Source organism: Heptranchias perlo, chromosome 27, assembly GCF_035084215.1.
Source record: "Heptranchias perlo isolate sHepPer1 chromosome 27, sHepPer1.hap1, whole genome shotgun sequence".
NCBI lineage: Eukaryota > Metazoa > Chordata > Chondrichthyes > Hexanchiformes > Hexanchidae > Heptranchias > Heptranchias perlo.
Genome location: NC_090351.1, coordinates 26673918 through 26690280, shown reverse-complemented (window position 1 = coordinate 26690280; position 16363 = coordinate 26673918). Strand labels below are relative to the sequence as shown.

General features: G+C 39.2%; 1 long non-coding RNA gene across 1 annotated transcript in view; it reads left to right on the top strand.

Moving 5' to 3' along the window:
• LOC137344706 (uncharacterized) overlaps window positions 1-16140 on the top strand; it is an 80237-nt gene extending 64097 nt beyond the window's left edge. The window contains exon 3 of the long non-coding RNA XR_010968447.1: window positions 16058-16140. This is a non-coding gene — a long non-coding RNA (uncharacterized lncRNA). The remainder of the gene's footprint in view (window positions 1-16057) is intronic.
• The last annotated feature ends 223 nt before the right edge of the window (window positions 16141-16363 follow it).

Below are 16363 nucleotides of genomic sequence, written 5' to 3'. Positions count from 1 at the left end.
GAATGAGACCTCACATGTGTAAAGGTTAATTTTCAGTGCCAGACAGGTTGTTTGGCAGTAATTAAGACTTACCACACCATTAAAATGGTACTTACACTGGAATAAACAAGCCCTAACATTTTTTTGGCAAGTTTAGTCCGTATCTACGACGTCAGTACAGGAACTTCATGCCGTTTAATAAATTTGAATGGTGAGTCAGACAATGGGATGCCGTTTTTGCGTAGCTTTTGGAAGAGCAGCGCATCTCGGCCAGCAAACTTCCCGATTTCCGCGTTTAACTGTGCGTGTGCGGTCGCCGGAAGTTGCTGTCCGATTTACACATAAATAACGGTGAGTGCTGTTAGCCTTACCGTTATTTTACAGCAAAGTCCAGCCCAATGAGTCAGACCAGATTATCAATACCTCTTTCCCATAGGTTACAAATTAAACCTGCTGTTTCTGCCTCTCTACACAAATGTAACTAGCTGCAGGCAGCCAAAACAGCTTCTCAATTCTAGTAATATAACTAATAGGTAGAGGCATGTACAGTCACTGATGAATGTTTTCCTGTGCCCCTTTCTGGCTCAAATGTCTGCCAATTTTATGTTTTGCTAATTTTATAGTTTGCCTAAATCCTGGAAAAATGTAACCACATCATAAAACGAAGAAAAATGAAACATGCCTTTATATATCACAATAAATTAAAAACAATTTGCAATTATACTTCATTCTTTTATTTGTACATAGCATTGGCATCATAAACCTTTCTCTCGTAACTCCAAACCCAAACAAAGCCGGGAGAGTATTTGGCTATGCACAAAGGGATACAATTATAAATTGCACTAAATTTAAACTTACTTTGTATTTAGGTTATTCTGAAAAAGAATTTCCCTAAAATTCAGAAAAATAAACATTTTTCCTTCATGAAAATTGAAAGATGGAGCAGTGCAACGTGCAGTGACGGAGCAGATGGTCCATCACATCCAGGCCCGGGGCTTGAACTCAATCCAGACTGTTGGATGAATGTCTCCTTTCCCTGCTGGCTGTGTCCTAACAAGAAATGAATTTGGGCAGTTTCAACCCAGTTCCTAGTAGGCACAACATAAGACTCATCACATTTAAATATAAATTGGAAAGCTCACTCAGGAGAAGTCACAATTATGACTGATAAGGGAGGTGGTATAGGGTTCCTCTTGGAGTTGGAGTTAAAGTGCAATTTGGAGTATCATAAAGAGCTTCAGTTTGCATCTAATCCACTGGAGAATGCTTGGTGTTGACATTGGATGCCCAACATCATGCTCCATTTCCCAACATGGATATTCCTTACCTTGAGTGCAAAAAACAACTCACCAAAGAACACATTAATAAAGTTTCTAATTAGATTTACACAAGCATGTTAGCATAAGTAGGTAACTTATTATCCTGTGTAGTTTAAAACAATATAAATCTTTTATGAATCTTGAAACATAATTGATTCTATTGAATACTTGAAGGGAAAAAATTTGCAGGGCTACAGGGAAAGAGCGGGGGAATGGGACGAACTGGATTGCTCTTACAAAGAGCCGGCGTGGGCTCGATGGGTTGAATGGCCTCCTTCTGTGCTGTAACCATTCTATTCTATGATTTGTTGCTCTCATGGAGATAACATATGGCCCTAATAATGTAAGATTTCATTCTCCCTACAGTTGTTGGCACAAAGTCTGTTGGGAAGAGCAATTCTAAGCATCGTGCTACTGAAAGCCATTTTATTTAGTAGTGTGAAGTAGATTTTAGTGGTGTAAACTAATTATTCACAATTTCATTTGAATTTGGAATGCTTCTGCAATGCCATGGCTTTTTTTCTCAGTTGCCTGGGAGATCAGGCACATAAAGAGCCAAGCATTAAAATGACCATTCACTAGAACATGCAACTGCCAGAAAGAATTAGAAAACCAAGCAAAAACCAACCAAATTCCCAGCCTCTGGAGGATGGAGATCATTGCTTTTATTCATTAAATTCTGGAATTTAATTTTCACTTTCTGTTCCTGATATCTTTCAGCATAAATCTCAAAGTTGGGACTCAGGATTTTTCTTAAAATTCAACTCAGAAGAACACCTCATACTTAGCAGGATGACATGTCATTTTTTTTTCACTGCATAACTTTTAAAACACACTGTGCAAATGTGCTTTTATTGGGGAGGATTTCCCTCATGCACAAGGCACAGTAAACCCATTATTTATAAAAGCATTCAAGATTTCTGTATACCCAGCACACAGAAAATTGTCCTCATGGAGTGCATTCCTCTGTACACATTTTCCTTGGCTGGGGATTGTCCACATGTAAAGCACATGCTTATGTTCCCCAGTTTTATCCAGAACCTCATTAAAAAGGTGGAGGATCCAAGAAAAAAAACCATCCAATTTTAGTAATTTTGGTATGGAGTGAAAGCAATTGTGTGGGTAATTCAGTTCTGCTCAATCCTGTGCTTTATGTTTGGTAAAGTAGTAACATGCACAAGCACACACACACATAAGCAAGGATAGTAAAGTACAGAACATAGGGGAGTGAGAGGATAGGAAGAGATGCCTCATTCACTACATAGAATAGATGGATCCTGTTTCAACTCCTGGCTTTCATAGACAGCCAAACTTAAAGCACCACCATAAGAAAATAGCAAGTTTTTAAAAAAAAATCATTGAAAAGCTTGTACACTTTGCACCATTTTAAAAAAAATCCTGATGTAGACTCATAACCAAAAGATTAAAACTTCCAAGATAATAAAACACAAAAACTTTTCCATGATCCCAAAATTAGTGAAGCAAGAACTCCAGGATACCAATCTAACACTGCAGTATATATTATTCAACACCAACCAATTGCATTCCACATGTGATTTTTCCTTGGTATCAGTAGTACTGGAGCAATAGCCTTCCATAGATTAATGTATCTATTCATACATATTATTTATCTATACATCATCACATCAAATTTCAAACCCATTCTTAACCAGATTGTCATCTAGTTTTTCTTTAAATAAAAATGTAATCAAGATGACTGATTTTGATGGAAAAATATTCCACACATCTACTGTCATGAAGGGAAAAGACATCTTATCTTTCATCTGGTTTGGCAGTGTGTAATATTATACTCAAGTGAGTAAGTACCCTCTTTTAATTGGCCTTTGTCAGGTCTTACAAGATTTTATTTCGGGGTGGGGAGTGGGGGAGAAGATTATTTAAAGGCCTGTCAGTAGCAAAGAAGAAGAATACAGTAATCACTCTTAGCTGCTGCCCCTTTCCAAGCTTCAGCAGGTGACCACAGCATGACATTTTCAACAATTTCAAATCACATTAACCAGCCTACCGGGGCAATGGTCAGAGCAGTAGATTGATATATCTGTATATATGTAGGATACCTGAGCAATGAGAACAAAATGAGAACATTATAGGTCATCTAGCTGTTCTAAGCTCTGGGGAGGGGAGTGCAGATTGTGCACTTATGAAATACATGCTGTCATAAATATTGAACACAGTTTTAATAGTGGAAAGGATATTTAAATAGTTTGTAATGCTAGCAATATTAATTGTGTTGGTGATTATATAGGATCATGCTAGGACTATGCATCATTCAGCCCGATTACATCTTTATTAAAGGAGAACTCTGCGTAGCCAGCTGGTGGCTGACAATGGTTATAGCCTGATATATTGGTGATGGCCCTCTACTAAATCTCAGTAATTCTATCAAGGATCAGGCACTCTGCTCCATGTAGTGTCACTGAGTGATCTTTATAGTACTAAAAATGCAGTTCAGATGTCTGGACCACTCCAGAGGCTTATCGCAATACATTGCTCATCGGATCTGCCAACTTTTCTTGGCAATCCTTGCACTTCACAATATTGGCATGCACAGAGGATGTCTGGTAGACCTTCCCAAGGAGAAAAAGGTGGCTTTCAAACAGCAGGTGGTGGCATTGTCTATCTCTGCTCTTGTGGAGGCTGTGTCTATGGGAGCCAGGAATACATGTAGGGAGTTCATCCAACAATACTTCAACAGATGGTAGCCAGTTGGAAACCATAGCACATCATTATTTTTTTTGTTGGCTACCGAAAAGGGGCACAATTGAATCCAAACATCTTTAGTCCGCGTAAACTCTATGGGTTATTTCTGTGAAAATAGCTGAACATTTTTCTCTTTATCCAATTTTTTTTGTGTTCATGAATGTTTAGAATGAAGTTAGTCAATTCTTGTTGAAGCTATTTTAAACTCTTTACCCTGATGCTACCCTCACTCATGTTACTATCATTGGCGAGACATTCCTAGAATTCTCACTTGTCCTGTCCTCAGAACCCCTCGACTTCAGTACCTTGGTCATCATGGAACATAGGAACAGGAGTAGGCCATTTAGTCCCCCAAGTCTATTCCACCATTCAGTGAGATCATGGCTGATCTGTGACCGAACTCCACATACCCACCTTCGCCCCATATCCCTTAATATCTTTGGTTAACAAAAATCCATCAATCTCACAGCAAGCATCATCTGTCATTTGCAGAACAGAGTTCCAAACTTTTACCACCCTTTGCGTGTAGAAGTGTTTCCTAACTTCACTCCTGAAAGTCCTGGCTCTAATTTTTAGGCTATGTCCCCTAGTCCTAGAATCCACAACCAACGGAAACAGTTTCTCTCTATCTACCCGATCAGTTCCCCCTAATCTCTTGAAATCTTTGATCAAATCACCCCTCCATCTTCCAAATTCCAGGGAATACAACCCTAGTTTATGTAATGTCTCCTCATAATTTAACCCTTGGAGTCCAGGTATTATTCTAGTAAATCTACGTTGCACTCTCTCCAAAGCCAATACATCCTTCCTAAGGTGCAGTGCCCAGAACTGAACACAATACTCCAGGTGTGGTCTAACCAGGGCTTTGTATAGCTGTAGCATGACTTCTACCCCCTTGTATTCTCGTCCTCTAAATATAAAAGGACAGCATTCCATTAGCCTTTTTGATTATTTTCTGTACCTGTCCATGACATTTTAATAACCTATATATATGGACCCCTAAGTCTCTTTGGACTTCCACTGTTTCGAGCTCCACTGCAGTCTTTTCACATCATGAAACCTCTTGTCAGTTGGTCGCATTGTTGCCTCTGAGCCAGAGGGTTGTTGGTTTAAGCGCCATGCCAAGACTTGATCTCATAATCTAGGATGATACTTCAATGCTGCATTGCTAGATGTACTATCCTTCAGATGAGATGCTAAACTGAAATCTCAGTTGCCTGTTCAGGTGGACACTAAAAAAATTCCATGACAAAATTCCATTTACTAAAGAAAAGGTGTCCTGGCCACCATTCATCCTTTAACCAGAACCACCAAAAATAGATTATCTGGGCATTTATTTGATTGCTGTTTGTGGATCTTGCTGTCATTAACAGCTGCATTTAGGTACAAACTTTAAAAGTACATTACTTCAAAAAGTAATTCGTATGAAGCTCTCAGATGTTTCAGAATAAGATACGATATAAATGCAAGTCTATCCTTGAAATCTTTGCAGGACACATTGTGTCAGAATATGCTCGATCCAAGTTAGGTTGAAATTTATGCTGGTTTCACTGCTGATCTTCCCGATTGTAATTTACGCCAAAATTTCCTGAGCATTCACCCGAATGTAAAAATTGGCGTAAAACAAGTAGAAATCACTAAACAATAGGAGCTCAAGGTAAGTGCAGAACATATGCCATCTATCTTCTTTAAGTCCCTCATTATCTTTTCAATGGTTTGAAGGTTCAATCTTTAATTTTCATAACAATTTTTGCACATTTAGCACAGCATGTGTAAGAAAATGCAATTGTGGAAGCTTTTCTCTTTTTAAAGTAACATACTCTGGAGGCATAAAAAATTCAAAGACATAGTGAAAACAGTGCAGGTCTGTTGGGAAAAATAATAAAAACAAATCGCTATAAAACAACAGATATAGTAACTGTGGATCCTGCTGCGCCTAAAATTGTGGCCGCAAGTTTATCCATGTTCAGAACTGGTGTAACTGGAGGAAACTTGCGTTCTCTGGTCTTTAACATTGCTCTGCCCCCACGAAAATGAGCTAAGTGGGGTTTCAGCGCAAATCCGCTCTTCCGCTGTAATTACACCAAAATTTTCCAGGAAATTCTGGGCCATTGATTTCCTTGATTGCTTAAAAAGGTTCAATCCAATTTCTATATCCAGTATGTTGGCAGTATTTGGTGCCCTTTTGCTGGTGGCAAAAATGTGATTTTCATCTTTAAATGCCCCGGACCATATTTGAGAGTGTCTGCAACCATTTCCTTCTTCTCTGATGTGTATCATTTCAGAAGGAGCCAATGACATTATAAAAGTAATTAATTGGATTTGAAGCTCTTTGGGACATTCTGCTTTAGTTCTCCTCCCAGTGTGCAGGCCCAGGTTCAGGAGACTGGGGCCCTTGCACCACTCCCATTATCTTTAAAAGGTGGTCAGCAATTAAGCACATTGCCGCTTTGCCCTCATTCCCGACAATATTTGCCTTGATAAAACAATTATACATGGTTCTTACTCATGCTTCACACCTTTTCTGCATAGATTTATTTATGCAAGTACATTACATTTATTTACATGCAGTGGGCAAGGAAAACATCAAACAGATGGACAGAGGTCAATTTCCAACAATTCATTAAAATTAATAAAAAATGAAACTTATAAATCCAACCATTCTAATGTAAGGTTCAGAAGTCAAGCCATTGTCTTGGGTTAGTACTCCTTAGCCTGTTCAGCAAGACCAGACAGAGAGAGAGGGTGACTTCACATGCACTTTTCATGTTAAATGCAAAAGACTAATAATGTATCTCGGAGTTATACTAAGATAGCAAGTCCCATTCTATAACAACTTCCATTTCATGTCCAGAGACACATCTGGGTGTTTTAAATGACGAAAGAAATCATTACCCCTCGAACATATCTGTACGTCTATTTGACAGTTGTCAACTTTGCTTTATTTTCCTCTTTTTATGTGTCAAGCAGTTTCTGAATTTCAAGCAGTCCTCCCTTTCATTTCTTGATCTTTTCTAACATTTGCTCGTAGTCGCTGTATTGAGAGGGAAAATTGGCATCTCTATTTATTTATCTTCCAGGAACCAATTTCTGAGCCCAACTCTCACAAACTTCTTCCCAAATACTTTGTGGGTTATATGCCTCCTAGCACCCCTCCAGCCACACAAGAATAACCTCTGACTCACTGTGAGCATGCCATGGGAGATCCACTAGAGAAAGAAAAACATTACAGGAATTATGCCTGGAGTTGGTTCAAGAATCTTCAAAAGACTTAGAAATGATGCATTGAACCCATACTATGGTGATGTTGACATTCAGATTTAGGGCATTTGTAAGCATTTCCCCAAAACAGCTTTTAAAAATTTCTGCTGTCAACTAACTGGACCTGACAGCTTATTTTAAAACCTGGTTTAAGTGGCTTTCCTTGCTCTGAAGACAGATGGGTAGCTGTGTTACACAGTCATGTGGGTTTAAATGGTGACTGCATTTATCATTTCAATATTCAGTTTGTACATATCTGACCAATTCCCACAGGCAACATCTTTACCTTAAGACTGTACTGAATAAATTCTCAGAACTACAGTACCTATTCAAATTAAGACAGCGAACTCCATCTACAATGATTGCCTTTGGTATTGACTTCATGGGGGTCTTTATAGGCAGATGCTCTCTTAATTCAGATTCAAGTCTAAATCATTGACATACTTTGGAGCCATCAGTGAAAAGCCATTATGAAAAACATTGGCTTGTTTTCAGCTTGATGGCTGTTTAAAAACATTTTCGGTTAAATTGAGTATCAACCCTGCGCGTTTCGCATTGAGCTAAAAATAAATCTTATTTTCTTACTTGCTGCATGTTAATCATAGTGATAAATTAGCCAAAATTATTTAAATTTACCAGCTTTAATAACTAAAAATTAGCCACTTGACCTTTGCAAATGAACTTGACTAATAGCATTTCAGTGGGGACGGTGTAGAATTAAGTGGCTCTAATTAACATAAGAAAACCATATTTGTGAATATGAAATATTAATTTTTGTTAAACGACTTTAAATAAAGGATGGGTTTTGCAACCATGATGTTGAGATTGTAAACAACAAAATGCCTGAGCACTTGGTTTTCCCCCTTGATGCAATAGTCTGTTACCATGTTTAAAAAAAACGCCACGCAGAAACATGGTGTGGTGTGAAGTAAGCATATGTTGAACCCTTTCAGTGTGATAATGAATCTCCTTTTTCATATGCAAAGACCTTTGGACATTTTTAACATTAAAAACGCTATATTAATGTAAGTTGTTGTTTTAAATGAAAGAATTGGATGGCACAGTTAATATACCACTGGGATCTGCCTTCCAATCTAACCCAGAGATTGATGAGATAAGTGTCTCCTCTTTCTGCTGGCTGAAAGGATCCCATGTTAAATTAGTTTGGGCAGCTTTAAGCTCCTAGAGGGTGTAGGTCCAAAACAAAAATTGGCACTAAATTGATAATCTCAGAGAAGGCAAAAGAGTGGTTGTGTGAGAAATGGGGGAGGGGAAAAAGAAGTCCTGCAGGTACAGTGGGGCTGGTGTTGCAATTAAACCAGATTGATGAGGCACAGTAGAGAGATTTACTTTACATACGAATTATGCTTGATGCAGATATTAAGTGCCAAAAATGTGAGATTAATTTTTTTTAACATTAAACTGGTAAATGAACAGTACTCAGCACAAACAGTATAGTTACAATATTCACTATTTTCATAGAAATGTCAAAACAACTCAAACTTCTCCTGTGCTACTTTACAATATAGCATTGACATTTGGAACACAAGTTGCACATTTGGTTCATGGTAAAATGCTAGTCAGTCTCTCTGCTGGCTTCTAGCTGACTTAATGAACTCACATTGCCAAATCTAAGTTGAGAAATGGATAGCTCTGTAGTCACAAAATTATCTGTTAAAGGGACTTCAAAGAATCTCTGGTCTGCAGCTCACACAGTTGCCAAATCAAAACAAAAACCGGGAAACCCCCACAATGTAAATTCCAAAGCATGTTTGTTCCAATACACTTTGCATGAACTGATGACAATATGTTTTTCAGCCAACTATCAAGGACACTATTTGACAGATTGAAACCAATGATTTCATTCAATTGATATTAGCATATTAAACTCCCTTTTATTTTTCTCCACCTCCTTCATGAAAACCCTTCATAAAACCCACCTCTTTGACCAAGCTCGGTCACCTGTCCTAATATTTCTTTTGGCTTAGTGTCCATTTTGCTGATTATGCCTTTGAAGCACTTTGGGACATTTTTCTATATTATAAAAAAGGTGCTATATACATGCAAATTATTGGTGTTTGACAGGAACTAAACCTGAAAAGCATTTTAATGCTTTTGACTTACCATACTGTAACATACATTCCTGTACCTTGAAGAAACAGCCAACAGAAATCAATAATAATTTCAGTCACCTCGGCCCCTCTCTAAATCATACACTTCGTTGCTTTACAAACCCCCTCAATAACCCATCTTTTCAACCTTGCCTTTCCTAACTTCTCTCCGATGGCTTGACATCCATTTATTTAGCTGTAAAGCACCTTGGGACATTTTGTACATTAAGGAAACTATATAAAAGCAAGTTGTTGTGTGAGATGTAGATGACGTTTTTTTGCTGTAGTCAAAGTAAGCACAAGGCCTAGATGACTGGCAAATTACCATCTATTTTTGGACCAGAGAAATGCACTGTCTGGTATTAGAATATAGTGCTCATGACTTATTTATTCAGTGATAATTCAATGAGCCAGAACTTGCTGTCAGTATAAAAGAGTGAGGCTAATGGGGTATAAATGGTACAGCAACTTCAGATCAGGAGCCGATGGGCGGTTAGATGCGAATATTCGAAAGTTACTGTCCAAGTTGCGCTGCTCTGTCGTTAGCTTCACAAAAACAGCTTTTCACTGTCTGCCTCACCATTGAATGTCATGAAGTTGCTGTATTTGTGTAGTAGATGAGAACTAAACCCACCGCAAATATTTAGGGCTAGTAGTTAGTAGCACAAGTACTCTTTTAACGATGTGATAATTGTTAATTACTGCTAATCAACCTCTTTGCACTGAAAATTAACTATTACAAGTGTGGAGTCTTATTCCTTCAGGTTTTGAATTTTTTGGGGAGATTTAAAAAATGTCAAATTTTTTTTTTCTTCTTACTTTATCTTTGTCTCTTTTTTTCTCTCTCTCAATACAATCTTTCTTTCCCTCTCTTTATTTCTCTTTTTGTACCTGATTTGACTTTGAATTCATTCCCTTTAATTTACCCTCTTTCTCAGTCCTTCCACTATTTATTTCCCAATCCTTAAATCTCTTTGGTTAGGGAGATACCCTATTGATTCACTCAGGCCCCAGATGCCCTGTTTCCCTCGCTGTGCCGTTATCAGCTTGCACTTTCAGCAAATTTGTGGGCAAAAATTTTTTTGAGCTGAAGGGTGCAAGGGCAAGTCTAACTAATGGCAGATGCCATTAAATGCCCTGCTACACCAAATTCTGGCCCATTATTTTGTAGAATGTTGAAAAATGTTTGTGCTGACAAACTGGGAAGATTGGGATTGTTTTCCTTGGAGCAGAGGAGGCTGAGGGGGGACATGATTGAGGTGTACAAAATTATGAGGGGCACAGATAGGATGGATACTAAGGAGCTTTTTCCCTTTGTTGAGGGTTCTATAACAAGGGGACATAGATTCAAGGTAAAAGGCAGGAGGTTTAGAGGGGATTTGAGAAAGAACTTTTTCACCCAGAGGGTGGTTGGAGTCTGGAACTCACTGCCTGAAAGGGTTGTGGAGGCAGGAACCCTCACAACATTCAAGAAGCATTTGGATGAGCACTTGAAATGCCATAGCATACAAGGCTATGGACCAAATGCTGGAATATGGGATTAGAGTAGACAGGGCTTGATGGCCGGCGCGGACACGATGGGCCGAAGGGCCTCTATCCGTGCCGTATAACTCTATGACTCTATGACTCTATGACAGAAAGGCCAGTTACTATGATATTCCTTTGAAAGATAAAGACTGCAGTTTAGTCACCATTTATAAGCTGCTGGAGGCAAGGCCAGATCCTTTGCCAGGTAGCCTGTTGCTACCAAAATTAATCAGCCAGAATTTGCTGTAGCCGGTCAACGAATGTCTTTAGTTCGACTTGCCTTTGCCCATTTGATCTCCATGATATTTTGCACCGCCAGTTGCTGGAAGTGCGAGATGGAAATGACGTGGCGTTCCCTACAGGGCATCTGGGATCTGAGTGAACAGGGCAAGCAACTGTGTATCTCCTTAACCAAATCAGATTGTGAAATTAACAGCGCAAGGACTGAGAAGGAAGTATAAGTTAGAATGGTGAATTAATGTCAAATCAGGTACAGAAAGAGAAATTTAGAAAAGAGGGAAATAAAGATGAGAGAGAGAGAGAGAGAGAAAAGAGACAAAGTAAAAAAAAACATTTTAAGTTTAAATTTTTTATAAAAAATCTCCAACAATTAAAACTTGAAGAAATGAGACTCCACATTTGTGATAGTTAATTCTCAGTGCCAGTGAGTTTGACTGGCAGCAATTAATACTTATCACATAGTTAAAAGGATACTTGTACTTGAAATGACTTAAATTTCTGTAGCGAATTTAGTTTGTATCTACCACACAAATACAGGAACTTCATGCTGTTCAATGGTACGGCAGACAGCAAGATCCCGTTTTCATAAAGCTAACGGCGGAGCGGTGCATCCTGGACAGCAACTTTTGGATTTCCGCGTTTAACCGCGTATCTGCCCTCGCTTGAAGTTGCTGTGTGATTTTCACATAAATAACAGTGAGCGCCATTGGTCTCACTGTTATTTTGACAACAAATTCTGGGCCATTTACTTTTGACTTCTGATGTTACTCTAAATTTAGCAGGTATAAGATTCCAATGATTGATTAATTATAAGCAGCTCAGATATTGTCATTGTCATTAGAACTCTGATGAAATACCATGCTGCGGATGAAATTTCTGCAGTCGTTCGATTAATGTTCTTTTTCCAGAATGAGTCGTGTCTGATTGTACTAATACTTTGCGAGCAGCTCGCTATCACTTCATCATTGGAATGATGAAATGATTCCAGACAAAAATGTTTTCCTTAATACATCTTGAAATCTGGAAAGGGACTCATATCTCACAGGGAACACCATGATGGCAGTTTGAACTACTCTCGCAGTTGGTGGTCTTATTTCTGACATGGTTAAAGGCCAGGGTAATGATATTGAAAGTTAAGGATGAGCAAACTGCATCCAAACAGAATAGACAGAAAATGTTGTATAGGTGCCTGCAGGGTTCAAATCTGCAGTTTTAGATATATTTTTCCCTAGGATGCAGGCAATCCAAAATGGACCAGACCAAGACAAATCAGTTTGATATTGAAATCATATTACGGATGCCTTGAGGGCAAATAAGTATATTTTTCAAGTTGCAGTGTTTTGTTTAAATTTTAGAAACAAGAAAATGCAGGTTGCAATTGATACTATTACCATTATTTTACTCTGGTTTAACAATGCCTGATTTGTTTAGATTCCTACATCCTGACCAGAATAGCTGATGCTGATGAATCTTGTAGTGGAAGGTTTGCTGGTCTGGATGACGCTTGCGTTTTTGGGTTTTGCTCTAGATATTCTACTCGGGTTTAGTTAAAATAGATCACTTAAACCTCATATCCCTATGAACCAGAGTGTGCTGTTACCTGCCCAATATCTAGATAAACAGTTGCAAGACCCAGGGGTTGAACAAAAGAACCCTTGTCACTGTATGTTGACATACTGGAATGTGTCATATGGTGCCACACAATTCTCCTTCTATTGGTAGGCAGATTGTATAAACACTGCATCAGACAGACTAAGACTATAAAACAATAAGCAATTTGCTTCAACATAGAACAGCATTCAATGTAAAACAGTGAGTTTGCAGACTTTGCTATCCTTCATGAGACATACCAAAAACAATAAAATGCTTACCAAGTTTTCAACATAATCAGATCCCTGAAACCGTTGCTCACTTCATAAATGGTAAAATGCTACCATCGACTTAGCACTGTTGGCTCAAGACTGTAGATTGATTTCTGAGGTAAATTCATCCACAGAAGTATCATTCAAAAACCTTGGAAGGTGTACTCCAGCAAAGCTCATTGACAAAGAACTGCATTTTCCATAATTAATCTGGATGGTTAGCCATTCTTTGTCAATTGCATTAGGATGTTTGTCCCCCAGTTTGATAATTGGAAAGCCACTGATACTATAAGACAGAATACAACCCAAAGAATCTGCATTTAATTGACACGAGCATATTAAAACCACCTTTTGTTTCATGGAAATAAAAGCCCAAATACATTGTAATCGACCCTTTCCCGCTAGAATGAAAATGTGCAGCTCTGCACCTTGCAGGAAGCAACCCACAGAAACCTTAATTAACCCTGTGTGCACTGTTACCAGTAATAAAGCATTCAAATCAATAACCTAACACAGACTGAAATACATTCTATTATAATGACTTTCAGCTGAATGAGATTCAAGGTAGTAGCTATAGGAGAAGCACCAGCAGTAGGTCTTGCAGACCCACTCGGTAAAAACCCAATATGCAGCAACGCTTTAAATCAAGAGAAACAGAAGCAGTATAATCAGAGGGGTGATTGCCCCTCACTTTAAAGTTTTTGGAAAAACCAATTCCCTCTCAGTTTACAAACAAATGGCAAAATGACATCATTAAGTTATCATCAAAGTCACAAAGCCATAATAGCACCAGAGAATTCTCATAACGTTACTTGTGCATGTCGCCATCATAACAAAAGATGATGCTGGGATTTTTGGGCTCTTTCCCTGCAAGTCAGTTGCAGCTGGCTTTTCTACTGCTGTGAATAAAATAGATTAATTGCGCAAAGATTTAAATTAAATCTGTTAAACATTTTCTCTAGTAATGGTGTAACTATTTCTCGCGTGCCATCAGTAACAATCCGCAAGTGCTGAGCCTTTCACAACCTCAGGATTCGAGTACAAAGAATTTCTAATTCTTTGATATTGATTAGCACACTTGCTGGAGACATTTACCTCCTCTGAGATCAGTTCGAAACATATTTTACAACATGATCTGGAAATGCCGGAGAAAGTGCCTCTAGTTGATAAATGAGGTTCTCATTTGCCTTTTTAGACCCTCAAGAAAATATTCAGGCCCATTCATTATCCATAGTCAATTATCCAAAAACTAATTATAAATTGGAAAAGCTTTTGGGAGTCAATCTTTATTTCAACAAAAATAGGGGGCCATGTTTCTCAATTTATTATTGTGTTAAAATGTGGACAGAAAGAGAACAGAAATGCAAAGGAAGCTGGGCAGGTGGGCAGTTAAAATTGCCCAAGAGACTTACTGCCAACTCCCTTCCCACAGTATTTTAACCTGTTCTTCTGAGCCTGTCGAAAGGACACCCACCAGAAGCCAGTGGGATCCTTCTTTAAATATGCAGATTGAGCTCTGATGACATCATTGGAGCCCAATTGCTATTTTATCCAGTGGCCTGAGCGAGGAAGCTGTTGTGGTTTTCCTGCTAGGTTAAGCTAGTGAGAGGAAGAGTTGGGGCCAAAAGAGGCCCAAACCTCCAGGCCCCACAACACTTTAGGCCTCCCCTGCCCCCTGGCTTCCCCCCTTCCCGATCGCGAGGGCCTCCTGAAACCCCCTCTTTCTTGAGCGCCGGGGACTGTTCCTTCGGCCTTCCGCTTCCCGACATTCTGTTCCCACCCACTAACAAGCTGCTGCTTCCCGTCAATTTTGGGTGGGCAACTGACTAGGAACATGCAGATGAGGCCCGGAATTCAAATTGCCCAGGCCTCACACTGCCGAGATTAGGACGGTTTGTTATCCACCTCAGGTGCCACCCTCCCAATTCCTGCTTTGAGTGAAACTCGGGCTACAGATTTTTAAAACTGATGGGATCTATCTTACTCTTGCTAGTGTGAAGCTTCTTGCCTGATGTTTGTGTTTACTTTCTCTCACACAGATAAGAGAGAGAGACTACTGAATGAAGTGCCAAATGTCAGGATTTTTTTTTGTACAGCTATGGATAACAAAGGAATTAAATCGAGAAAGCCTGCCATTCATTTTGCTTTCTGGCATATTTATTTTTGTTGTTTTCACTTGAGACCTGAGCACAAAATTCGTGCTGACACTTCTAGTGCAGTACTGAGAGTGTTGCATTGTTGGAGGTTCCGTCTTTCGGATGAGACGTTAAATTGAGGCCCCGTTTGCTCTCAGGTGGGCATAAAGGATTCCATGGCACTATTTCGAAGAAGTGTAGGGGAGTTCTTCCTGGTGTCCTGGCCAATATTTATCACTCAACCAACATCACTAAAAAAAGATTTTTTGGTCATTTATTACATTGCTGTTTGTGGGACCTCGTTGTACGCAAATTAGTTGCCGCGTTTCTTACATTTCAACAGTGACTACACTTCAAAAAGTATTTCATTGGCTGTAAAGCGCTTTGGGACGACCTGAGATTGTGAAAGGTGCTATATAAATGCAAGTCTTTTATAAGCATTTAATCTATTTATTCCAAACCACATCTATCTTTCAATGCGCATGTCTCCTTTTGCTATTACTCACACTGGCCTAATTTCCACAGCCCTGCTGAATTCTATCTACCTCCCTTCATGTGTCCAGCCCTCTTATTGTTTCTCGTGCTGGCTTCCTGCCTTTCCCATCAATACTTTTTTTAAAAAAAATTTGTTCTCAGGAAGTGGGGACACTGATAAGGCCACATTTATTGCTCATCCCTGGTTACTTTGAGAAGGTGATGATGGGCCTTCTTCTTGAACTGCTGCAGTCCTTGAGGTGATGGCACTTCCATGTTGGTGCTAGGTGGGGAATTCCAGGATTTTGACCAAGTTAAATTGGATGAATGGCAGTGCATGTTCAAGTGAAGATGGTGTGTGACTTGGGAGAGGAACTTGGAGGTAATGGTGTTCCTAGGACATTACTGTTCTTCTTTCTTGTTGATAGAGGTTGCAGGCTAAGTTGGCAAGTTAATGCAGTGCATCCTCCAGATAATACATACTACAGCTACAGTGCGCCAGTGGTGGAGGGAGTGGATGATGGAGTCCTTGATCAAGCACACTTCTTTATCCTGGATGATGTAAAACTTCTTGATTGATGTCCTGCTGCACCCATCCAGGTTAGTGAGGAGTATTCCATCATACTGTTAATATAGCTGGTTCAGTTAAGCTTTTGGTCAATAGTGATTCCCCAGGATGTTAATGGTTGGGCATTCAGCAATGGTGATGTCCTTGAAAGTCAGGTGGTAGAACC